The following is a 27,670-nucleotide window of genomic DNA, read 5'->3' on the forward strand; positions in this document are numbered from 1 at the left end:
CGTGGATATCTTTGTTGTGCATTCACTTATCAAGCTCCGCAGTTTCTTACGCGCACATTTGAATATAACGTTTTAAGTATCACCTTGAAAAAATCAAGTCGGGCACTTCTTTTTTGATACTACAGCCCTTGATGGGGCTTGGCTTCCTCAACAATCCGCCTCCATAACTTTGTTACCCGCTTTTCTCTTACGTTATCGGATCTCCGCCTTGCTATGGTCAGCCAACACACCGTATCTAGCCGTTTATCAGCCTATTAGTGAAATAGGATCTGTGTTTCATTAATCGTTTGGGCATTTTATCACATGCCATCCACACCATATGTCATAACGAGCGTATTTTTTTAGATTTAATATTGTTTACTACATCATTCCCTTGTTTAAGCTGTCCTATTTCATGGTTGTACTTTACTTTCCAACCCTCTGCCTCTCTCACAGGTCCATAGATACTTCGCATGAAAAAATTCCTTTCAAATGGCCTTAGGTAGTTTATATCTGTAATTGTCCACATTTCTGATCTACATGTAAAAAAACAACTGGCCGTTCAAAGGAGCAGTACACTCTTAACTTTGTTGTTCTTATAATCACAGAATTCTTAAATACCTGGCTTGGAAAAGTTCCTGCTCGAAAATAAGCGCGTTGTCATTCTGTAAATTCTTCCACGCCACCGTTTCTTCAGCTGAGGAAGAACTCACAAGGTGCCTTCTCACGAGAATATGGAGGAGTGAAGCAAAATCTTACAGCCCAGAGAAGCAGCATATGTAACTATGTCTTGTGCATGACCTGCGAAGTACTGTGGGGCAAACGCACCCGCTTGAAGAGCTTCCTGTAACTCTTCGTCTTGACCGTGACCCGTAATCTCGCCAGTTTCCGTCATTACGCTCCTATGTGGGTTTGACCCATTACAATCATATCACTACGCCATAGCTGTGCCAGAAGACACTCAAAGCGCATACTGGCTGATGATAACTGAATCTTCGCCTTTTTCGCTGGTGGTGATATAAATGTTTCCACTACTTGCTTTATTGGTTTGTCACGGGTTCATAGTGGTACACCTAGCAATCGTCAATTGCCATTGGGCGTCTAAAGAAATCATTTGAGTCATCCTGACACAGCTAAAACATTTGCAGAGGCTTTTTGAATGGCTGTGATCAGTTGAACACAGCGGGTGGCGATTTTCGTCATATGCAAAATGTTTAAAACTCTTCCATGATTGATATTCGTTCTTTCACAACCGCCTCGATTGCAACAAACCTGTCTCCCAGCAGCAATACTCCATCTTTCGTTGTGATTTCTGGTTCTGGTGGCGATGTTACTTCGTTCTTTAGCTTTCATACTTGTTTTACCACAATGGAGGCGTTTGCGTCACCTAACCACTGAGTTACAAAATGGTGCGTTACTGCGGTATACTTCATCATATCAACATGGACTGTTGCAGCGTTGTTCCCATTCAAATGCAGAAAATGGATTACAGCAGGAAACTCGGCATTACCAATGGGCTATGCCGTCCTGTTTTGGCACCTACGGCAGCGTGCTACGTTACGACGGTGAATCAAATATAAAGGAAACTTAATTTTTAATTTGTTTACGTGATAAGAACAGTACAAATGCTGGTCATTTCTCTACATGGTCAACTACTAACGAAACACATTCTTCCCGTGAATCTTTCACATCCCGTCCTCGTATAATGAAGTCGAACGTATCTGAAGCCAAAAAGCACATAGGCTTGAACCTCAGTCTCACCTTTGACCTCCCAGAGCTTCTTTTTAGTGGATCAAAGACACGAAAGTCGCAAACAGACAGGACTAAACTACAGGGAACGTTTAAAGTGTATACCAGTTGAACTGCTCCTGTTTCTGTCTGGTCGGCCTTGGTGTATGGCGACTTACGTTGTCTTGCTGAAGAATCAATTCCCTCATCGTTCAGTCGTTTGCAGCGACGTACTTCATTTAATCTCCCTCAAAACGTCCGGTTTATTGTCCGACGTCCAGGCAAAAGTCGATATGTAACACGCCACGCCATTCGAAGTACACAGTTGCCATGATCTTGCGATCTGATAGGCGTGACTTGTCTTTTGCAAGGCCTGGTTCACCCTTCTTTCTTCAGTCCTTGCTTGTTTCTTTTGATTCATACGTGTGATGTACCAGATTTTTATCATAGGCTATTATGAGTCAGAAATTTATCTACCTCCTATTTAAATGTGGCCAAGATACGCTTACACACCTACAAATGATTCAACAGTTGAATTTTTGATCAGCTGGTTGTCAAAAGGTGAATAACCCACCTGGCGCACACTTTTAAAAACCCCAGCTCGTCTGTGATAATGGTAAAAGAGCTGCTATAACTTATTGTGACTAGTCTGTACTCTCGGAGACCGTCAAACGCTTGTCAGCCTAAATAAGTTGTTGAACACAGCGAATGTTGTCCGTAATGCTGCCGCGGTTTCGGCGATAAGAGTTCGCGACAGTTGTGTGGACATGGAATGTGCTGACATTTCTGCGGAGCCCAAGGAACTTCGGTAGGTTTTTTTTTCTTTCACTCACAATCGAAGTGTTGCATTCCAGGTTAAGCTAGACCTCGGAGTAAGCTACAGATCCGTCTAGTCACCAATAACAGGGTTTCCGTTAAAATTCGTTGGCTTCGCAGGAAGAACTCCAGGTCCCGCAGAATGTATCTGCCCGCAAGGGTTCCAAGCCCGGCGAGTTAATTCTCAACGTGCTCACTATCCTCCACGAATAGCTTGTGCCAAGTAAACACTCGGGATCTTTATGTGCTACCTTCCTCGAATTGCTCTGTCATTCGCTGAGGATTTCGCCTATTGCGCTGCGGAATGGAGAAGGTAACACCTCATTTATAATGATAATGGCTAATGGCGAATGACGTAAGCCTACTGCTCCTCACGCTCTTAGCTGGCACCGAGGGGGAATCGTCATACGTGTATACCCTGAGGTGACAAAAATCATCCCAATATCGTGTCGAACCTCCTTTTGTCCGCCGTAGTGCGCAGCTCGACGGGGCATGGACTCAACAAGTCGTTGGAAGACCCCTGAAGAAATATTGGGCCATGCTGCATCTGTAATTGCGAAAATGTTCTCGGTGCAGGATTTTGAGCACGTCCCATAAATATCCGTTGGGATTCACGTCTTGTGATATGGGTGGCCAAACCATCCGCTCTAATTGTTCAGAATGTTTTTCAAACCAATCGCGAACAATTGTGGCCCTGCGACATGGCGCACAGTCATCCATAAAAACTGTTTGAGAACATGACCCCATGAATGGTTGCAAATGATGTCCAAATAGTTGAACATTCAGAGGACCCACACTCCATTCCATGTGAATACAGCCCACCCCATTATGGAGCCATCACCAGCTTGTACAATGCCTTGTTGACAACTTTGGTCCATAGCTTCGTGAGGTCTGCGTCACACTCGAGCCTAACCGTCAGCTCTTGCCAACTGAAATCAAGACTCATCTGACTAGGCCACGGACTTCCAGTCATCTAGGATCCAACCGATAACGTCACGAGCCCAGGAGAAGCATTGCAGGCGATCTCGCGCGGTTAGCAAAGACACTCGCGTCAGCCGTCTGCTGCCTTAGTCCATTAACAGCACATTTCGCCACACTGTCGTAACGGATACGTTCGTCGTTCGTCCCATACTGATTTTTGCCTGAAATCTGGTATTCTTTGCACACTTTCCGAAGTTAAATGTCGCATGAGTCTAGCTCCAACTCCGCGTTCAAAGTCTAATTCCCGTCGTGCGGCCACAATGACGTCGGAAACCTTTTCACAAGAGTACAAATGACAGCTCCGCCAATGCACTGCCCTTTTATACCTTGTCTACGCGATACTACAGCCATCTGTATGTTTACATATCTCAATCCCATGCGGGCGTAGGGCCAAGAGCATCGTTTATATCTGATTCACCCTAGTACTACGGCGTGGCGATTTGATTGTGTTCTAGTACTAGACATGTACTTTGCACAAAAACATACTTAGGTTTTTTTCTGGATTATAATTAAAACTTTATGACGACTCCTTGTAAGTGCAGAGTCTCACGTAGTTACCGGTAACTGATGATACTGAAACTAACTGCGGAGGCTATTCCGGGACATCAAGGTACAGCTAGCTATTCTAAGCATGAACTGCGGTAGAAGCGTAAAGAATGCGAGCGCTCCGGCTGATACTCCGTCAGCAGCCCGCGGGCGGGGAATGGTAGCAGGGGCAGGGGCAGGGGCAGGGGCCGCCGTGTAGACAATTGGTGCCGGCCCCCCGTATAATGACCTCCCGGAGGAGCCGGCTCGCCCCACCAGGCGCTCGCCCGCTCGCCTGCTCTTCAGCGCAGCTGGCTCCTGACCCCGCGACCCCAGCTCGGCTACTGCCGCTGCGCGAGAGCTGCATTAAGGGTCTGTTAACAGCCTCAGGCGCCGACCACCCTCCACAACAGGCGCCAGAAAAGCCGACCGGCTCGGTCCTTCATTACTGGGGCACTCTAAGAAACGTCCCACCTACCAACGCGGTGGCAAAAATTTTGCATTCATTCGACGGGCAGGCTACTGCGATGCTCCTAGAAAGTTCATTTCTTCGCTTAGAATGAAATACACAAAACCTTTAAACGTGACGTAAATAATCTTTCATATGCAACCAACCACTGGCTATTACAAAGAACCAGTCAAGTCATTCAGAAAAATTATAATGATCTAACAAAAGACAAAGGAAATCGAATATTTTGTAATGAATGCATTAATGTTATCCTTGATAGTGTCTGGTGAAGAATAGCTCGTGTGACCAATGTTTTATTTATTTGTATAACCTATGCATACAAAAAGTAAACAAACTGCTTGCAACATGGCACAGTGACGCAAGGGAGGTCGAGACGGACAATTTTATGTAAGGTACTTGCGGTCTATCGAGCCGGGAAACAACCACAAATCGTCCTACAAAGCTCCCCTTGCGAGATTTTGTGATTTCCTCTCGCCCTTTTACGCCACCGGCTTAGCCGTTCACGTTAGGGTCCACTTAACCTCACAGTTTTGTGAATTTTAACACACTAAGATTAACAATTGAATCTTTTCTATCTCTGGCCTTCTTACTACGAGACTACTGTGCTTGTGAGGCTTAAGTTTAGATAGAATTAGCGACGTAATTTTTGCAAAACGTGTCCAAACTAGTCTTTCATTACCTTCGGAGAAAGGATTAACGTACTATTGTTAACGAAAGTGGCATGTGAGGCCGCCTATTTGAGGTGATTTCCTGACTTGATAGACCACAAGTCGCTTGTATCGCATTTTTCGTCTCCACTTCCCCTACAGCTCTGTGGTTCATTGTGAACGATGTTCAAATGTGTGTGAATTCCTAAGGGACCAAAATGCTGAGGTCATCGGTTCCTAGACTTACACACTATTTAAACCACCTTAAACTACATCTACATGGATACTCTGCAAATCACATTTAGGTGCCTGGCAGAGGGTTCATCGAACCACCTTCACAATTCTCTATTATTCCAATCTCGTATAGCGCGCGGAAAGAACGAACACCTATACCTTTTCGTACGAGCTCCGATTTCCCTCACTTTATCGTGGTGATCGTTTCTCCGTATGTAGGTCGGGGTCAACAACAATATTTTCGCATTCGAAGGAGAAAGTTGGTGATTGGGATTCGTGAGCATATTCCGTCGCAACGAAAAACGCCTTTCCTTTAATGATGTCCAGCCCAAATCCTGTATCATTTCTGTGACACTCTCTCCCATATTTCGCGATAATACAAAACGGGCTGCCCTTCTTTGAACTTTTTCGATGTACTCCGTCAGTCGTGTCTGGTAAGGATCCCACACCGCCCAGCAGTATTCTAAAAAAGGACGGACAAGCGAAGTGTGGGCAGTCTCCTTAGCAGATTTATTGCATTTTCTAAGTGTCCTGCCAATAAAACGCAGTCTTTGGTTAGCCTTCCCCACAACATTTTCTGTGTGTTCCTTCCAATTTGTGTTGTTCGTAATTGTAATTCCTAGGTATGTTGTCGAATTTACAGACTTTACATTTGACTGATTTGTAGTGTAACCGAATTTTAACGGATTCCTTTTAGCACTCATGTGGATGACCTCACACTTTTCGTTATTTAGGGTCAACTCCAATTTTTGCACCATTCAGATATCTTTTCTAAATCGTTTTGCAATTTGTTTTGATCTTCTGATGACTTTATTAGTCGATAAACGACAGCGTCATCTGCAAACAACCTAAGACGGCTTCTCAGATTGTCTCCCAAATCCTGTATATAGATAAGGAACAGCAAAGGGCCTACAACACTACCTTGGGGAACGCCAGAAATCACTTCTGTTTTACTCGATGACTTTCCGTCAATTACTACCAACTGTGACCTCTCTGGCAGGAAATCACAAATCCAGTCACATAACTGAGACGATATTCCATAAGCACGCAATTTCACTACAAGCCACTTGTGTGGTACAGTGTCAAAAGCCTTCCGAAAATCCAGAAATACGGAATCGATCTGAAATCCCTTGTCAATAGCACTCAACACTTCATGCGAATAAACAGCTAGTTGTGTTTCACAAGAACGATGTTTCCTAAACCCATGTTGACTGTGTGTCAATAGACCGTTTTATTGGAGGTAATTCATAATGTTCGAACACATTATATATTCCAGAATCCTGCTGCATATCGACGTTAATGATATGGGCCCGTAATTTAGTGGATTATCACACACACACACGCCCGAGGGAGGACTCTACCCTCTGGCGGGAGGGGCCGCGAAATCCGGTACATCGCGATTAAAACCGCGCGGCCACTCCGCGCGACCGTTGTAAACAGTTATCGTTAACATACTGTATGTTTTACTTGGTAAGATTACGTGTTCTACACCTGAGAAAATATCCGCCATAAATTACTTCTAAAATCAAATACAGACTTTCATATTTGTCAACGGAAATAATAAGAGTTGAGAGTGACAGCACAATGCAAGATCAGAGTTCTTATTAATAGAAAGTATGATGATAATAATAACGATAGTACACATAAAGGCGTGCAGGAAATTTACAATAAATTGGACTCAGCTTTACTGATAATAATAGTCGCAGATTGACTCAAAGACAGAACGAAACTTTAGGAGAAATGAAATCAGAAAATATTGCGGAACCTTCCAAAGAAATCTATGGCCACAAGGCACCAACACTGCTTTCACAGAAAATACGGTGCTCTGGCTATCTCACGATGTTGAGACCATGGATTTACTTCATACTTTGTACACCTTTAGTAGGCCATCAAAATAACAATGTCCAAGTAGTAAGGTGAACAACTCTGGCAATTCTGAGAAAATTGCAAGAGAAGTTTTACGCGTCTTTTATGAAACTGATGTACATGTGGGCAGGTGCTGGACGTTAAGAGTTCATGGCGGTCAAGCGGTTAGCGTTTGAGCTTCGTAGGACGAACGTCTATGAGGCGATGCTTCGACTCGAGCTCAGATCTTCATTTTTGTAATACAAATGTAAATTCTGTTATATTCAAAAAATGTGCACCTACACTATTCGTTCTTGCTGCATTGGCTACGTCTCACCGCTATGCAGGTTAACTGCCAAATGGGGCCTCCTATGTGTCTGTAGCTCGAAGTGTTGAGGTGCAAAGTAGTTCCGTGTATCCTACCAAACTGCATGTATAAGAAATTTCGCAAATTACGACAGGCATACATTTTCAGGAAAACTCTATGCGTTTCTCCATTTGCTTCTCGACAGTTTTAAATTAAATATAATTGAAAATAGTAAGTAGTCAACATGAAATTCGCTGAAACTTCATGCAACTATACGCGTTTTTTTTAACTGCATTATCTCTCAAATATCATAAATAATATGACCAGACACGAAAAATATAGATTAAAAATCTAGCCAGAGTGGGAGTCGAACCGTCGCCTCATACACGCTCATTTTACGCAGTTCGACCGCTAACTGTTTGACCACCATGAACGACAAGCACCTCCGCAGAGATACATCAGTTACAAAACAGACGGGTAGTACTCCTCCTGCGATTTTCTCGGAATTGCCAGAGTTGAGCACCTAACTACTTGCACATTATGTTGTTTTGATGGCCTACTAAAGGTGTACAAAATTTGAAGTAAATCTGTGATCACAACGTCGTGGCCTCCCCTTGTACGTTCTTCCAGCTTCGAGGTCACAAAACAGTGAAAACTCCAGAAGTCCCATCGAGATCTAGGATCCTCTATTCAGGTGCCCTGAATCCGAGCTGCCCGAAGACGTAATTCAGCGTCACATTGCACGAATAAAAAGTTTTCATGAGTAGATTCTGTAGTCGCCGAGACTTTAAATACGCCCTCGAATAATCCACCATTATCTTTCCACTGGATACAAAAAGCACCAGGAAAAATGCAACAAGTAAAGAGGACTCTCCTTTCCTATATATGACCAAAGTAATTCATTCCCTTGCCATCCTGGATCTATTAGAAACCAAAGACGAGCATCAAATAGACGAATTCCAAGAGGGCTTCAAGAAAAGTTTCTTGACCGATTCACAATCTCAAAACGATCATCAGTGTCAGTCTTTCTGGTCTACCGATATACAGAAGCCTACGACTAGACATACCTCGAAATCTTGTTAAAGTTCCTTAACGGATTTGGAGTTGACATGAAACTGCTACCCACAATTAGCATCAATCTAGTGGCCACTAAATCCAAGATGTATTTCCTAGTATTGTTCTCGCCTCCCTTGGAGGTTAAAATAGGATTGGTGAGACAAGATTGTTTCTGTTGCTTTTCAACTGCGTTCTCGACATCATCTGAAACTGGTGAACTAAGAACGGCTAAATCACTCACTTCACCAAATTTAAAGCGATCGCACATAGGATCCGAATTAATTCGCTAACGGTAATCGTCAATCAAACAGGGTTACAGGTATCTTTTGAGAAAGCGAAGTAATAACCAATGTCAACAATGTTCCATCAAAATTCCAGAAAAAATAGACACATGCAAACTTACGGCAGTCTGTAGATCATCATAAACATACCACAAAAAAATCTGTTCCCAGAACATTAGCAATTTTGCACCCAGCCGGAACTATGTTCTTGAGTGGCGATACAGGACCCATCGAAGAGACTGAGATGGAGGTCAAAACCATCAAATGAATACTGCGATATAATTATAAGATCAGCATTCGATAAAAAACCAACAAAGAAATTTACTGTAAAGTAAAAAAAAACTTATGAAAGTAGCCGCAAAAGAAAAGCACGATTTTATGGTTACCACAAGGGAATGGAGGGGGAAATTATGCTGTTAAGGATATTTTACTTCAAAACCATATCCACAGAGCTCTTGTTTTTCAGCACGTAGACGATCCTCAGACATCAGAAATCAAGCTAGAAGATACTTTCGACATATATTTCTTCCGCAAAAAGGTAGTAGCAGAGAAGCGCTAACAAGAACCCATTCACAAAGATTACGTAATTTTGGACACACAAGAAAGTGAAGCTCAGTACCAAACACAACAAGTCTCAATATGATCCTAGTCGCCCCGACGAATGAATAAATAAATAATATAAAGAACGATAGTTAACAACTGAAGACAGGGGTCACACCACTTGCGTAGTCGCATTCTACGTAACAGAACATTACGAATCAGCGACATCGTCAAACAGGTGTAATTTATTGTTCAAAAGTTCGACAGTTGATCGTCTCTGCCTAAAACGATGAACGTGAACATGAATGTGGGGAAGGGGGGCTGTGTATGGCACTGGTGCCTTACTCCAGACGACCGTTCTGCGAAGGTCAGTTTCTGTGTGTATCCTCCTGAGCAAAGTTAACCTAGGAGGAGAAAGGAAGCTAAGTACCGAAATGTTTCTGGGTGAAAATCGGAAAAGAGAAGAACACCATATTTGAGCTTGTATTCGACGTTTCGCTTGTCCTGCCTCGCAGAGGCTGAGCACCTGTGGCAGTGGGCAGGGTCTGGCCAACTCGGACACTGGATCCATACTCTTCGGAGGCCCTACGTAGTTCTTCGCAGGCACCAGTCTTTTTTTATTTTTCTTCCAGCCGCTCGAAAAAGGTGCTCCTCTTTTACGGGCCTATGTCCTATAGTGGGGTAATATTTTCGAGTTAGTTTCTGAATTGGTGTATCAAATGGTCAGTGGGTAATACCATATTCGACTGACAGACTAGCTGACTGCAAATAGACCAGAAACAATTTCCTGACACAAAACGTTTAATAACCCATGTAGATTCTGGGGACGACAGTAATGAGAATTTTGAAGAAGTGCGATTCCGTGATGACCTTCAGCTTTCGTCAAACAAGACATGACGACTGTAACGGAAAACGTAAAGAGAGTCAGGTTCTCTGCCGGCCAGCGGTCTGAAATCTCGCTGATCTCATCATAAACACAGGCTGCGAAGATGCATTGCACAACGTTATCGGATAACGTTTCCAGTTTTATTCCTAATGTAGAATGGGACTATTAGGCTTCAAAGCCAATAAATATTGATGGCGCAGACGTTCGAAAGTAAATCCCACAATAACTCCTGCTTGCGTCTCAATAGTGAAAATTTTGGAGACAATATGGGAGCATTGTTTCGCATTCGCAGTTTTACTTAACTCGTGGACGCCTCGGCGAAGCTTACACAACAGTAAAGGTAATGGACTCGTGCTGGAATAGTAGCTTTAAAATTCTCGTCGGAAAATACTATTAGGTCTACAACTTTGACTCCGCCGTTTTGCAATAGACGGCAGTAGCGACAAGTGGGGTTCGGGTGGTTGGTCATATGTGTAATGTTAGCCATCTGCTAACATAATGCCATAAAAACATTAGTAGATCTGTGATTGCATCATAAGGTTATTCTCTATTAAGTACTTCAACTTACGTACCCATTTCGCCATTTGCGGGAAGTTTTGATTTTCTGCTTTACCATAAAGAAATCTGCGGCTGTGGCTCTTAAAATGCTGGGTAAGGCCAATGGCGAGGGAACTATTAGTGGAGTGGAAGAACGTGCAGAGAATGTTTTCAACGCCTTAAGAACGGTGATTTTGATGTCGAAGACCTGCATGGCGGTGGAAGACAGAACATTTTCGTAGGTACTGAAACAGACGATGACAGTCACAGGACACCATTATCGAAAGCAATTGATGCGTTCGAGCCCAGCACTGAAACGGGCGAGCCCAGCACTGAAACATAAACGGCCACAATACAGAGAGAGACTCGTAAGGGTAATTTTGCAGCAGGCCAGTGCTCGACCCCATGTCGCAAAACCCGTCAAAATATACATGGAAACGTTGAAATGAGAAGTCCTGTCCCTCCCTCCGTATTTTCCATATGTTGCTCTGTCTCACTACCACCTTTTTCGATAAGTGGCATACAGTCTGGCTGACCAGCACTTCCGATCATATGAACAAGTGCAAAATTGAATCGATTCATGGATCCCCATAAAAGACGCCCAGTTCTTCCGCCACGGGATTCGTATGCTACCCGAAAGATGGGAGAATGTAGTGGCCAGCGATGGGCAACACTATGAATCATATTTTTTTTGTAAGTTTTTCAAAATAAAGCCCCAAACTTCGAGAAAAAAAGGGCGGAAGCAAAGTTGTAGACCTTATACTTTTCACTAGTACCCCGAATCACTTCGGACAAATGTCGGGGAAGTGGTTCATTCATCAATGTCACGTCTAATTCTTTGTCACTATTCTTAAATTGGACCAGTCTTCGACGATAGACCTACAAAACGTTAAACAGTAACCTTTATTTTACTCTTCTGGTGACAATGCAAAAATACATTATGATCAAAATAGCATAAGGGTGGTTGGTCGTCTGATTTGGGATTAAGGGGCTAAACAGCGACGTCATCAGTCCCTCGATACAGGGCTAGTTCATCAGGAGTTAGAGCGTCAGTCAGGAACGTATTCCGATGATGAAAGTACGTAGGAGAAGGAAAATTGAGGCAATGAAGGCAATACGAAGCCAGAGCTGAGAAGTAATTTACGGAGGAGTATAAAGACCAGGCCTGTACGTAGAATAGGGCAGAGTGGATTTCTCGGGGCTCATTCATGGGGAGAGAAACCCCGTCCCGCATCCGATCCCACCAACCCGATGAACGACGAAAACGGTCTTCTAGTCGGCAGATTCAGAATAGTAAAAGTGAGAAAGTAAAACTGTAATGGACATCAGTTGGACTGTCAGTAATAAAAACAAGATAAGAGAAATCGATAAGGCAGCAGGTGGGGGTTCTCGCGAATCTTCACATGCGACGGGAGCCGCCCCACCCTCAGCCCCTCCACCACTAATCAATTGTAGTCAAGGTGTTACTCAGCGAGTGCTACCCCTAAATTGGAAAATAGGGTGCGGCACAAAAGGAGGCAAACCGCAATTAAAACACCCTAAAAAAGGAAAGAAGGAGTGGGCTGGTCAGGGAGATAGGGTCGGGGTCCCCCTGAGAGGGAGACGCCCCAACCACATCTCCAAGCAGCTTAAAATCTTATGTAGCCTAACTACTGAGAATAAAAACCACTTTCTTGGAGAAAACGGAGAACCAGCTCAACCGTCCGTGAATCGTCCACTAATAATACAGAGAAAGAATTTTGAAGACTATCCTTAGCATGGAGGGTAGGTGGAGGTGGCAGCAGTCAACCACGACATGAGCTACTGTCTGTGTAACTTTGCAACCACAATGTGGGAATGGCTCGTTACATAAAATATAAATACGGGTTAGCCTGGTATGACTAATGCAGAGGCCACATAGGGCAGTGAATTCCTTCTGGGAAGAACGGGCGAAATAGTACCATGCAGCAGTAGTCTCCTTGACAGTGCAGAGTTTACTAGAAAGGGCAACAGCCCACCAGTTGTCATTCCATCTCCAGCAGCCCACCAGTTGTCATTCCATCGTCAAGTGAGCAGAGGACTTACATTCATACGCAAATCTGCACCTGGAATCGTCATGGGGAATGGGAGCGCGAGAAATCGCTCCTCTAGCCAAATGGTCGGCCAGTTCATTCCATGAGATACCCACATGATTTGAAATCCAGAGAGGAGAGGAAAAAAAAGAAAAATAAGCAGCCAGTATGACAAGTTCAGAGGGTCATTGGTATGTCACCCAGTCGTTCACACGCCTGAAGAGCTGTAGATTGTGCAGCAGTGGAAACTAATCAGTAATGACCACTGCGCAGTGACTATTTCTACTTCTCTAATATGTTCCACAAAAAATAATAATTCCGTCACAGCTTAAGTATCTCCATCTGTTCGAGAACAGGTATTGAGTAAACTGTTTCACTCCCAATCGTCGTCCTTGCCACTCTGTAACAACAGTAGGGCAAGCAGCTGGATAATAACTTCATGAAATGAAACTTTTAGGTTGTCTGACGAGACGACCGGATGAGAAAAGCAGTTGTTTTGGTTTAGTCTGATATTTTTATGTGCGAAACTTTCGCCTCGACGCCACCTACTCCTATCTAGGGCTCTCCCCTAATGCGCCACCAAGCCGCAGCCAAGGTCATCTGTCACGACGGCTATTGCTGGGAGTCCTGATGCCCCGGGATGACGGGCATCCACTCCTTGGCAAGAGTGGGGAGATAGCAGTTCAGGCATCAGCAGTATAATCCCTATGGTAACAGGGTGCTCTACCGAAAGGGTACAAAATGACCTCACCATGTCCGATTGGCTACTGCATGAGACTACGCAGGTACTGTGCGCAGATTATATTGAAGACTGCATGTAGTAGGTGCTATTTATGGCGCCTACTAATGTATGTAGTAGGCGCTCCAGTCGGTCCACACTAGGGAAAAATTTTGAGAATGAAGATCAAATGCAGGAGACAAAAAATTGAATCAGCCTAGAGCTAATGTAAAGTAAATGAATGAATGAATCATGTCGAGAAATTAAAGCAGAACCTGAGGGATAGCCAATTCAACATCAAAGGCTGCCCGGATGAGGAAATGAGAGGTGTGGCCGAGCGGTTCTAGGCGCTACAGTCTGGGACCGCGCGACCGCTACGGTCGCAGGTTCGAATCCTGCCTCGGGCATGGATGTGTGTTGTGTCCTCAGGTTAGTTAGGTTTAAGTAGTTCTAAGTTCTAGGGGACTGATAACTTCAGCTGTTAAGTCCCATAGTGCTCAGAGCCATTTGAACCATTTTTTGAGGAAATGAGAGAAGGGAGGACAGTCTCAGATGAGAGACTGCAGCACAAGACAGTAAGTAGATGCTGCAACAGCTTGGGGGCCCCATGCCCACCATGCACGTATTCACAAGAGAGTGGAGAGCTTTCTGAGGGAAATATAAGGATTGAGAGAAAAAATGAAGTATTTCTTCATGAAACTGTGGAGATGTTTAATGATTTGACCAAGAATGGGCCAGTGTATTTTCCCTAAATATATTGTGATACGGCATTTTTTTTTCATTCTGATGAACTTTTGGCATTGCAGACCGGGACTACAATCTGAAACCTCTCTTCTGCCAGTAGAACGTCACTGACTGATCCATCCAAACATATCTCACGCTCGGAAAAAAGTTTCCATTTGCCTTTAGCTAATCTCCGTACCCACAAACAAAGTCTGGTGGGAAGCTGAATTAGTGGGCAGTGCGCAACGTGTGCTCGGGTGACAACTATGTCTGTACATTACCATCACGAAGTGAATTTTCTAATATAACGACATGTCCCGTGTCCTTTCAGTCCACAGCTGCATCGAACTACCAACAGTCATGAATCCATCATCACATACTGAATCGCTACAGTTGGAATGATGCTCTCATAAAATTGCTAAGATACAATGCAGCATTGGAAATATATGGGCAACAGATGTGATACATCAACAGAACTAATTATAACATTACCACTGACACCTAAAACGAAGCTTCTGGAAACTACACAGAAAGTTACTGGTCTGGACGTATACTACATTAACCGTAAATAATGACTGCTTTATATATTACTACTTGCAACATTATATAATTGAGCTTTCGCCACAAAATAAGAGTACTAATGCACACTCCTTTAAAAATATTCTTCGCTGATGCATTTGTCAATTCTGATTACTGTGCATTACAGTTTTCGCCAAACGTATTGCAGTAATAATGCGTTTATGATGATCAGATGTGCATCTGACCGATGTCGAACAATACCTTTGAAAGATGAGCATTTCCACACATGTAAGGTCTGTAACAAATGTGAGAATGGTCAGAAAAAGCTAAATAACTTCAAGATACATGTAGATACGTACCACAATAAGGCTAATAATCGATGCCTTCTGTGCATTCGACGGAGACCAACTACTCCCAGACGTCTGTTTATTACACACAGTTCCTCAACTTGCAAATCATAGCCGCAGCACCACCTGCACCTTTTCATCTTCAATAGAATATGTGGCAGCTATTACACCCTGATAGACCTTGTGTACGGACTCTTGAATCCTAATTACTACTAGTCACTACCTTTTTCCTTTTCTGAGAGTACGTCGACTTCACGCCTCATCTGATATGAGAAGCTCCAAATAATGATGGAACGCAAACCTCTATTGATTTATTTATTCAAGAAAGCGCATATACAACGGTGGAATACAGCATTGTTAACGCATGTCGCACTTCTAAAGCGCAAATCCTAACTAATACATAGAAAAACGGAAAAGGGTGTCCTATACCGTGAAATACTCCCATTTTCACGTAGTAAATCACAAATGCTTTATCTAACTTCTGTTGCCTTCCAGACATTTCAAAACGCATCAACCACGATAAGAACCCGACATCATGGACTCATCGCACAGTGCTGCGGTTTCAGTAGCTCCAAGTCATGTTTTTAACGTGGTATGATGGATACACTCTTTTGCACCGTAGAAGGACGGAAGGAAGGACGATTGGGTTTAACGCCTCTCGACATCGAAGTCGTTAGTTACGGAGCACAAGGTCGGGTGGTGCAAGGAAGGGGGAAGGAAATCGGCCGTGCTCTTTCACGGAAAACCGAGATATGGATGGACGGACGCGAGTCTGAACCATTGTCGTCCCGAATGAGAGTCCAGTGTGCTAACCACTGCGTCACCTCGCTCCGTGCGCCGTCCACGAATGAACCATAAGACGCTGAAGAGTGCCATGAAAAACACTGTCATAATACTTTTGATTTTGTCTATAAACTACTGCGGAAATCCATTAATTCCATGTGTCTACACGTTGGGAGAGAGAATTTTTATGACATATATCATACGTATCTCAACTGCAGAAGAAACTGGCTGCTTAGCTACTAGGTAGTGTATTAAGGACAGTAAAGAAATATAGCGGTTGACTGCAATCGGCTTCGTTATAGTAGCAAAATACCTGCTTTAACGAGATAATTGTCCCACGGTGACGACAACGAAATAATACCAAACAATAAGAGGGTAGTTTCAGCTGAAATTTTGATTCACTGTCCCCGGGAAAACCTGTGATTGATAAGTATTATTGGGAACGTTTTACCATTATCTTATTGGACCCAAGATGCGGTTGTTCATAACAGGAACAACAACAGCGCACACCAGTCCGACAGTGCCACACCCGAACCGGTACGTCTCAGCAAAAATCGGTACGTGAAACTTGCGCGAGGCTGCCTCGCCCCGGTATGGTGACCACACGGAACCGACCAGACAGTCCCGTGGCTGTTCGCCCAGTTCTGTCGATGACGCGCAGCTTTTTAACGTCACTTCTTGGCACATGTTCCACAGGGGAAGGCACAAGGGTTTGACGCAGACGAATCGGCGATACTGTAACTAAACGGTGGTACCTAGTCTAGACATTAAACAACGATGTGTACTTCAACCTTTAAAACGAGCAATAATTTGTGAAAAGTTTGAAAAGTCCAGAGAGATGTCAATTGCATTCGACAGATGGCTGGCGTGCACGTTAGATACGAGATTTTCTCCCAAACCAGAATCCATTGTCTACTGCTGCACCAGTCCTCCTTATCAGGAATACTTTGGTTTTATAGGTAGGAAAGGTACTCATCTGACTAGTTCATTACAATACCCTTGTAAAAGTCACATGGAGTACAGCTTGGATTGTTAACTATACGACATGGCCATAAAGACCTTTCTAATAACACTTAAAACTTCACTCAAAAACTATAGATAATAAAATAGTAAAAAACGGTAGATGAAATATTCGATTTCCAATTCTGTTGCATAAAATTATAAAATACTGAGTGTCTTATGACAATAGTCAAACTTCCGAAGAGTTTTCCTGGGGCCAAATTAGTTGATTCATTCTTATCTGACACAGTTATCGTCAAGCAGCGCAATATCGATACCACTTTCCAATATAAACAACACAGAAATTATCTTTCTTGAAGCATAAGGACGAATCTATTCGGAAAAAAATTCCTCGACTGGTAAATCAGTGACAGTACCATTCGTAGTTTCTAACAAGGGAACCTCCCCATCGCACCCCCCTCAGATTTAGTTATAAGTTGGCACAGTGGATAGGCCTTGAAAAACTGAATACACATCAATCGAGAAAACAGGAAGAAGTTGTGTGGAACTATGAAAAAACTAAGCAAAATATACAAACTGAGTAGTCCATGTGCAAGATATGCGACAACAAGGACAATGTGAACTCAGGAGCGCCGTGGTCCCGTGGTTAGCGTGAGTAACTGCGGAACGAGAGGCCCTTGGTTCAAGTCGTCCCTCGACCGCAAATTTTACATTCTTTATTTTCGCAAAGTTATGATCTGTCCGTTCGTTCATTGACGTCTCTGTTCACCATAATAAGTTTAGTGTCTGTGTTTTGCGACCGCACGGCAAAACCGTGCAACTAGTAGACGAAAGGAGTGCCTCTCCAATGGGAACCGAAAACATTTGATCGCAAGGTCATAGGTCAACCGATTCCTCCACAGGAAAACACGTCTGATATATTCTATACGACACTGGTGACGGCATGTGCGTCACATGACAGGAATATGTTGTCGACCCACCTAACTTGTACACTTGGTGAATGGGTAAAAAGATTCTTCTACCTTGCCCAATTTAGGTTTTCTTGTGGATGTGATAATCACTCCCAAAAAAGTGTGAAAACATAAGAGTTTGTCACATTAACTGCAACAAATGAACGCAACAGTTTCACAGTCGCACAGTTTTGTCTGTGCTCTGTCAAAACATATGTTTTTAACGTTTTCAAATTTTTCCGTGTGTAGACCGTCAAAATCCTGCATATGTCCAAGCAAATCTGAACATGTCCTGGAATTTTGGAGAGCGAAGTTGATTATATGTGAGTGCCTGAACTTTGATAATTGTTTGAAAACAAAAAATTAAAATTTTCTCCCGAGCGAAGACTTGAACCAAGGACCTCTCGTTCCGCAGCTGCACACGCTAACCAGGGGACCATGGCGCTCATGGGTTCACATGCACCTGGATGTTGCTTATGTTACACATGGACTACTCAGTTTGCATATTTTGCTTATTTTTTCATAGTTCCACACAACATCTTCCTGTTTTCTCGATTGATGTGTGTTCAGTTTTTCAAGGCCTATCCACTGTACCAACTTATAACTAATTCTGAGGGGGATGCGATGGGGAGGTTCCCTTGTAAGGTAATAAACTCAATAGTACAGAAGCACCTCACCACTTACTACGCTTTAAATCTTCTTAAGATAAATAAGAAAGAATTTATTTATTTTTTTTGGGGGGGGGGGGGGGGGCAAACAAAATCACAGCAGTCAAACAACTAACTTCAATGAAACGCACTCGTTCCCCTAGCTTCTCCGTTCGACGTCGCATTTTTTCATAAAAATGCCGTTCAAGCACAGACATTATTTAAATGGTAAATTGCATGTGATACCCGTGAACAACACAAATAACGCCAAACAGCAAGAGAAAGTGAAACCTAAGTTAGAAAAAAATTTACAAGAACCCAATATTACGACATAAGCATTCTCACAACATTGTTTCCCGAAGTAGACGTACTGACAAACAAATCGAAATACATCACTCAATACATCCGTCTTATAAGATCAGCATTTTCTTCAGCTACTTGCCCACATTTAGTTTCTTTTAGTCAATAATGGATGTGGTTTGGCTTGCACGGGCACCAATCAGAATGTGTGTTTAAAGATGTTTCCACATAGGAGTAGGATTTTTCCTGACACTTATCCCGACTTACCTGTGGCAATGCTCTGTGTATAAATACATACAATAAAAGTATGTATGTACCACCCCTCCTCCTACACCACTGGACCGATTTCAACCAACGTTGGTACATACATCACTTACTGTGTGAAAAGAATCGCTGTGAGGTTAAGAATCACGCACCTATCAAAAGGGTGAGGGCGGGCATAAAAAAGACTTATAGTTCACGGTGCCCGAATATCCAGACTGTAGTCATTCAGTATTTGTGTATGAGAGCACTTAGTAACATGCAACCCACTTTGCAGTGTTCAAAACCTTCACCAAACTTGTCGCTGACAAACCTCACAAAATGACGAAAGGAAGAAAGTTCACTGTTTAGTACAGTTTCGCTGTTCAAGCAGTAATACAACCGCATCAGGAATGAAGTTTTATTAGTTCTTTATTAGTAACTGTATTCACGACACATTTTGCAGGCAGTATTCACATACAACACTGAATGTATCTGCGAAATTACAGTAGAACTTGGCTATAACAACATTCAAAGCGCATTGAAAATTATGTTGTTATAAACGAGTGTAACCGATATTCGTATTTTCAGTCTACTGAAAAAGAACAAATTTATTTAGCCGTATTTTATTTTACATACAGTGTTCACTCTTAAGCTTAGAAGAAGAGTACTCACCACAAACTTCTTTACTTAGGGCTGAAGTAATAAGTCATTTTACTCTGCCGTCTATTTGCCCACTACACATTTCCTAAATTACGTTCCATGTTCATTATTTCAACTGTTACTCATTTTTTACATAACTTTCCACCAACACAATTTTCGCCCTTGAATTGCAGAGTTTTGTCAAGAGTCAATTTAAAGAAAATTCCAGTCTCGTCTGCATTAATGTCACAGTCTGCATATCCTTCACATGGTAGTGAGCCGTTGTTCGATTGTATTCAGACTGTTGGCTTCACCGCTCACTTTGCCAAAAGTAATGCCGTGACGTTGCTTGAATCTGTCAGTCCACCCACTGCTGCACCTAAATTCCTCATCTTTTAATTTCTTGATAAATTATTCTGCTTTCAGCATAAGGAGAGTTCCACTAATGGGTACATTGATTCTTCTCAGTTGCTTAACCCACAACGCTCCGCACGGCTTTTCGTAACAGCTTCATTTTAGATCCATTTTAATCAGATGCAGTAACAACTTTATCCTTGTTCTACCAGACAGTTTACACAGTGGAATTTACGAGGCCAAATTGACAACACACGTTAACCTTTTTGCTCCGGTCTAGACTTCATGGATCACTTTCACTTTTTCTTCTACAGTTAAAACTTATCTTTTACTGGCTACGCTGTTCTAAAATGTATGTACTTCGTAACAAATTGTCCTGGAACTGACACCACGTGAACTATTGACGAGTTCTGTGATGTCACACTACTGTAATGTGAGGGCCTTTGGGTGACAATGAGGTGAGGAGTCTATACTATATATATTATTGACAGGTCAGAGAGAACAATATGCTAGGTTGCCATATCACAACAAACTGCCTTCTACAGTACACTGATTCGTGGAAAATCTTGTTGCTAACTAAGGCTGAAAATGACGTTATATACGAGGTACGCGTATATACATTTGTCGTATTAAGCGGTGATGAGAAGAATGTTCCTTACGAGCAATATGGCCGTACCATAGAAATAACGAATTACAGGCGAGTTGTCGTAACAGTGTTATAAGAAGTTCAACTGTAAGTCATTGCAGACACATAGTTCAAGAGACATGACGCCATAAAACTTTGAGCAGGTCAAAATTCACTGCAGATACAGGTGAACTGTGTGTACAAATATGTGTGAAATACGTTAAATGTAAGTGATTATACATACACACATGGGCGTACAGGGGCAAAGCCACGGATTAAAAGCTCCTGCTCAACTGGATTGATTTCAACAACAATTGGTACACATACTGCTTACTATGTAGAATGATATACTTGGGGATAAGAAGCAGAAGCCTCCTATAGGGGTAGGGGTGATAAAGTGGAGAGAGAAGGGGGTAGGAGGACATGGGCACAAGACAGGGACGGGGAGATGGACAGAGAGAGACAGTGGTGGAGGAAATGGCCTGAGTGAGGGGGGGGGGGAGGAGGAGGAGGAGATTAATTTAACGGGAGGAGGGGGAGATGGACAGAGCAGACGGACAACGAGAGAGAAGGGGGAGTAGAAGGTGGATAGAAAATGGGGGATATGAAATGGACAGAGAGAGGGGGAAGGAGGAGATGGATTAATAGAATACTGGAATAAATACGAGGTCTGTTCAAAAAATTCCGGGACGTTCGGAGTTTCGCGCCAAGAATGTGTTGGAACGAAATGTGGTTAGTATCCCCGCACACGTGTATGTTTAATGAGTACCCACCAGAAGTTCCAGTGTTGTATGCCTGTTAATTATTGTTCAGTGCTATATTGAGTAGGGCGTTGTATCGCACAGTTTAGGAATTTCGAGATGGCAAAGTTAGAGGAGCAACGCGTCTGCATTAAATTTTGCGTGAAATTAAAAAAAAAAAAAAAACTTTACAGGAACACTCCAAATGATGCAGGAAGCCTACGGTGGTGCGTACTTAAGCCGTACTCGGTGTTACGAATGGTTCACACGGTTTAAACATGACCGGACAAAAGTTAAGGACGACCTTCGTTCAGAGTGTCCTTCGACGCCTACCGACGACGCTCATGATAGGAACGTCAACGAAATTGTGCGTGCCAATCGAAGAGAGACTGCCCTAGAGAATGCAGAGGAATGTAACATTTCAGTTGAATCATGTCATGAAATTCTTGATCGTCATCTTGGAGTCCATCGTGTTGCCGTAAAGTTCGTCGACGGCTCATTATGCAAGACCGGAACGACCGCCTCATAATCTGTGAAGAGCTTTTGGATCGCGCAAATGAGAACGAGATGTTCCCTAAGAGGTTCAGTTTTCACAATGGTTCGTGGGAGATTAACCAAAATCAAAAAAGCTCATCAGGTCAGGTTAAATTTCAAAGCCATGCTTACAGTTTTCTTTTGACTTTGAAGAAGGTGAATTCATCAAGAATTCGTGCCACAATGACAAATTGTCAGTCAATTATACAATAGGGACTTGTTGCGATGTCTGCGAGAAAATGTGAGAAGGAAATGACCTGAAATGTGGCGAGACAATTCATGGCTCTCTTATCACGATAACGCACCCGCACATTCATCCCTGTTGGTGCGTGACTATTGCCCAAAAAACGAAATCACTGTGCTGCCTCATCCTACGTACTCTCTAGACCTGGCCCCTGCGGACTTTTTTTTTATTTCCCAAGTTGAAAACTCCATTGAAAGAACGAAGATTTGCAAAGATTGACAAGATAAAAGAAAATTAACAGACGGTGCTTCGCGCGATCCAGCAAGAAGCGTACCAAGACAGCTTCGGGCGTGGAAACGGCGTTGGGTGCGCCGTATCAATTGTGGAGGAGAGTATTTCGAAGGAGACTATGCACAGCAAGTAAAAGGTAAGCGTAGAAAAATTTTGTGGATAAAGAAATAGGAAACACCTCCACTATGATTTAAATCTGACCTTAAACTGGAGGCCCCACTATTACGACGGTTGGAACTTATATAGTGGCAACTATTTATTCACAACCGATACAAAAGAGTTACATGTTTGCACCTGTTACTGTCCTTCAAAGTAGTCACCAGCGTTGTGTCGAACTAGTTTCCAGCGATGTGGAAGGCGTAGTATACCATTAGCAGAGCCCGTTCTGTTGATGATGCAAATGGAGCGGTCTTAAGTTATGGTGATTCTCGTGTACGACTGTGAGGGTGTTTTCCTAACGCATTACGTTCCTCCACGGCAGACCGTCAATGCACAGTATTACTGTTCGTTTTCGGAGCATCACCTGCGACCAGCTCTGCGAAAGAAGCGGCGACACTTTCTGCGCAACCCACCTATCATTTTGCACGACAGTGCGCGGGGCATGCAGCGCAAGCTGTGGCTGCTCTGTTCTGTCGATGGGACTGGGAAATACTGTACCATCGACCATACTTCCCGCACTTAAATCCTTGTGACTTTGATTTGATTCCCAAGATGAAGGAACCACTTCGTGGCATTCGCTTCAGAGCTGTTCCAGAGATTCGACAGGCAGAACACCGCTCCATTCGCACCATCAACAAAACAGGCTCTGCTAACGGGGTACTACGTCTTCCACATCGCTGGCAACGGATTCTACATAACATTGGTGACTAAAGGGCAATAACAGATGCAAACACGTAACTCTTTCGTATCGGTTGTGAATAAAGAGTTGCCACTATTTAAGTTCCAACCCTCGTATTAACTGCGTGATCGAGTTCTCAAATCTGAGGTGGATAAGGGTGTGTCACAACTAACTAGACCACGCCTGGTAAAGAAGGTGTTCGAATCAACCATCTAGATGACGAAGACTTTCACTTCAATTGCATGCTACAAAACCCAACCTTGGTAGAGCGAATAGCGTATTACATGGCTACTGTGAATGATACATTCGTTTCCAGAGATCTATATTGTCCAAAGCATTAAATATACAAACATGAGTAATGCACGAACAGAACCGTAAACTCACAGAGTTTGCACTATGGCCACCAGTTGGCGCTAAAAGTGCAGCGCCTTGACAAAAAATGCGAGATGTTTATCAATTACAACAGTGAAGCCTGCATTCAGGAGGAATTATGGAAAAGAAGCACCATGTAAACAGTGTACTGTGCGTTGGTATCGACAATATTGTCTCTGTAAACAGAAAAGTACCGGTCGACCAAGTGTGTCAGATGTAAGCGCGGAGAGGGTGAGGGGAAGTTTCGTCACCAGTGCAACAAAATCAAGGGTCCGCCGCGCAAACCATGAACTTGGAATACCGAAGCAAACTATGTGGAAGATTTTGCGACGGCGATTACATTCCAAACCGTACCGTCTATATCTCGTCCAAAAATTACGACCACAAGAATATGTTTAGCGCCTGCACCACAATGTAGAAAGCATATTCAGGTTGTACACTTCGCCTTCAACCAATATCCAACAACGAAGCAACATTCCTTTTATCGGGAAAGGTTAATCATCACAACGTAAGACTGTGGGGCACATCGTCATAACGTCGAGGCACATGCCGAGGTTCGCCCAGGGTGTTTTCTGCGCAATGTCACAGACGAAGTTGTATAGGCCGTTTCTCTTCTGTGAGACGACTGAACAGTATCTCTTACCTTGATACGCCGCAGTTGTGGTTGCTTCTACAGCTACTGCTGATTCTGAGAATTCCATCTTCGATTAGACGGGGCACCCTCTCTCATTGGACTATCGACGTTCGTCGCTACCTAAACAACGAAATACCGCATTGCTGGATTGGACGTAGTGGTGAAGCCCATTGGCTCTGTTTCCTTATCCCCCCCCCCCCCCCCAACGTCGCCTGAACTGTAACTTTTCCCTTTGGAGGTACATTAAGGATCGTGTTAACTCACCCCCACTGCCAAGGACCATGGAACAGCTCAGGTCATAGAAAGCATCAAATGGTTGTGTAATGATCACTGACATGATGCTGCTACATTAAGGTATGGAACGAACTTAATTACCGCTTGGGCGTAATGTCATGTGACACGCGGGAGGTGGGCAATCATAAAACATTTCTAGAACGCAAATTGCAAGCTTGGTGAGTTTATAGTTCTGTTCCAGTATCAATCACATTTGTTCATGTAACACTTTGGAAAATATAGATCTTTGAAAACGAATGAATCATTTACAGTAGCCCTGCACATCACAAATAATAGATAATAAACTTAAAATCTGCTAGCGTCATACTTGTTCTCTTCCTCCATAAGGCATAGCGTTTCAGAACGACTATACCAATTTCAACTTCTATACACGAACTGCCTCACCCAAGTTCGACAAATTGCATTATTCAACCGCTGGTTTCCAATTAACAGAATATTTACGATATTTTCTAAAGTGATGGTGAAAATGTTAATTCATACCGCCGAGTAGTCTAGTCAAGATTCACTTCTGAAGGGCCCAACAAAACAACAGTGTACTCGAGGCGCTGGGGCGTTTAATGTTAGGGCAACTGCAAGAGACCGCAACGCAGGCCCTTAATGGCTGCTACACATTATTCGGAAAGTTGGCCGGAATGACTGTGACATCCAGCGTGGCGACCAGCCAAGCTGTATAGTTTGGCTCTCAGCACGGTGAACTCGGGAAGTTAGGCAAAGCCATTCACAGCTGTCTGCAAAAATCAAATTAACTGCAGACTTGCCTCCCCATCGTATGTGTACCACTAGAAAACACGGCGCTCAACCGAGGCGAAAGCAGTTCTGAAACAACGTGAATTCCTGAATCTAACAGAACAACACATTATACAAAAAAAAAAAAAAAAACTCGAGCATACCCCGCCTACAATACACTGTCATTCTCTCTCAAACCATTAAGCAATATTTCTTTCTCCACATACAGATTCGCACTGTACTTTGAAGAATAGACAGTGATACACAAGAACCGAACAACAAGTCAAAACATACGATTAAAATCTATTGTGTGTTTCTCGCAAACGACTCTGCAAGTAGACGTAACGTTTTACATTGCAATACATGATAAGAAAATATTTTTGCAACTCTAGAATATTTCCTACTACTAGGGACAAAACACAGACGTGAATGACCACATATCTCGGCCATGAAAATACGTTGCGAACTGTGTCTTTAGTAACAAGTGACGGAAATACTGACATCATATTTGGAAAATTAGACTTAAAAAGGAGCCTTAGGTAACAAAAGGGCAAATAATAGAATTAAACACATAACTATGAGCTACATAATATCCTTTGCAAAAGAGTACTACCTAAGATTCAGGAAGTTCTCACAGACGTAAGGCGAAACCGCCTAAATTTGATACAACTGTAGCGCTTTGGTTATTGCCAAAGTCGGCTAAGACAAACGATTCTCCCTTATATTTCCATTATTAGTTCTAGTACAAGGAAGATTAGTGTTTAACGTCCCATCCGTAACGGGGTTACTAATGACCGACGAGATACTCGGATTAAGGAAGAATGGGAAAGAAACTACCCCCACATTTATCTTAAGCTATGTTCGGAAATCGGAAAATCTAACTCACGACTTTGCGCGGGTGCTGGTTCTAGAGTTGTGGCTTATATTTTGTAGTTCTGGGTTAATACGTCAGTCTTCATTCAAACTCCTACCTTACTCATATCGAACAACGACCTTCAAAGTAAGTGATTTTATCAGCAGCAGTGGACTGTTGAAATCAAATGTTTTGAGAAAGACCTAGTAGTTAGCTCACAACAGATGAATCTACGAAGGTAATGACGAAAGGTAATTAACAACACAAAATTCTCCAGTATTAAAGGAGTGAACGCCGTTACAAATGAAAAACGATTTTTGCATTTTAAGTCCACAAAGTACAAGCTGCTATTTATAAATATATAGCGCATCTTAGGTTATGTCACGTCTTTAGTTTGTATTTAGTAATTTCTTTGTATTACTTCTTTTGTGTTGTTCACAAAAGTGACATTAAAATCCTCTTATGTGTAAATTATTGATCCAAATTGCTGCATAATAATTACAATTTCATTTTATCTCATTCTAGACTGTTTAACAGCATTTCTACTCCGGACTTCGTTGGTTGAATGTTTATGTACCACATCGAGGTACGACATGGCCAATGGTTTGGTAGGGGCAAAAATCGCACACAAGCGTTAGAAACGAAAGAGATGCGAGTGTTCTGTCACTTTGAAACAAACAGGCGTTCGACATGTTAGATCATGTGGTAACAGCCTATTAACGACAAAATAAATACGAGTAACACAACTAAAACTTGCATGTTTTGCAACCCTTACAGAATATGTTTCAACTGCGGCGACGCTTCACCATTTCTTCACAGCGATTAATAACAGCAACTTACCAAGTTTAAACATATTTTCCGGGCGAATAAAAACATTTCTGTATACTCAGAAACGCATAACAAGAGTGCTGACCTGTATTTTATTTAGCTACCGATTTCAGACAAAGAGTATGCAAACAGTACCATTCGAAAGACCACAAAAATGACAAAATGCAGTGACAAACATGACCTGCAAGGTCCAAAATTAGAATTAACATTCGTGCAAGAAGATACTTCCGTCAAAATGCTATTACAGATCCAACACTACATGCCTTAAATCTTTCGGAAAAACAAGACATTTAAATTCTAACAGTGCAGGTTCAATACACAATGACTGTGTGAGAAGCTGGCGCTGAACAACTCGAATAAAGGCAAACTGGCTCATGAGTCAACAACTGAATCATATATTCACTATAGACGACATATTCGTCTCATGAGAATCAGCAACTGTACTGATATTTAAGATAATTCTCGTTTATTGTTCAATCTCAGCTGCACATTTTAATTAGATGACACGTTTTCATCATTCCGGATATCTTCAGATCTAAGTAGTTCAAATGGTTCAAATGGCTCTGAGCACCATGCGACTTAACTTCTGAGGTCATCAGTCGCCTAGAACTTAGAACTAATTAAACCTAACTAACCTAAGGACATCACACACATCCATGCCCGAGGCAGGATTCGAACCTGCGACC

General features: G+C 42.8%; 1 protein-coding gene across 3 annotated transcripts in view; it reads right to left on the reverse strand.

The window, feature by feature from the left end:
• The window catches only part of LOC124777093 (serine/threonine-protein kinase mig-15), a 342,698-nt gene that overhangs the window by 295,723 nt on the left and 19,305 nt on the right, over positions 1-27,670 (reverse strand). The gene's annotated exons all lie outside the window — the stretch shown is intronic.

Source organism: Schistocerca piceifrons, chromosome 2, assembly GCF_021461385.2.
Source record: "Schistocerca piceifrons isolate TAMUIC-IGC-003096 chromosome 2, iqSchPice1.1, whole genome shotgun sequence".
NCBI classification, from domain to species: domain Eukaryota; kingdom Metazoa; phylum Arthropoda; class Insecta; order Orthoptera; family Acrididae; genus Schistocerca; species Schistocerca piceifrons.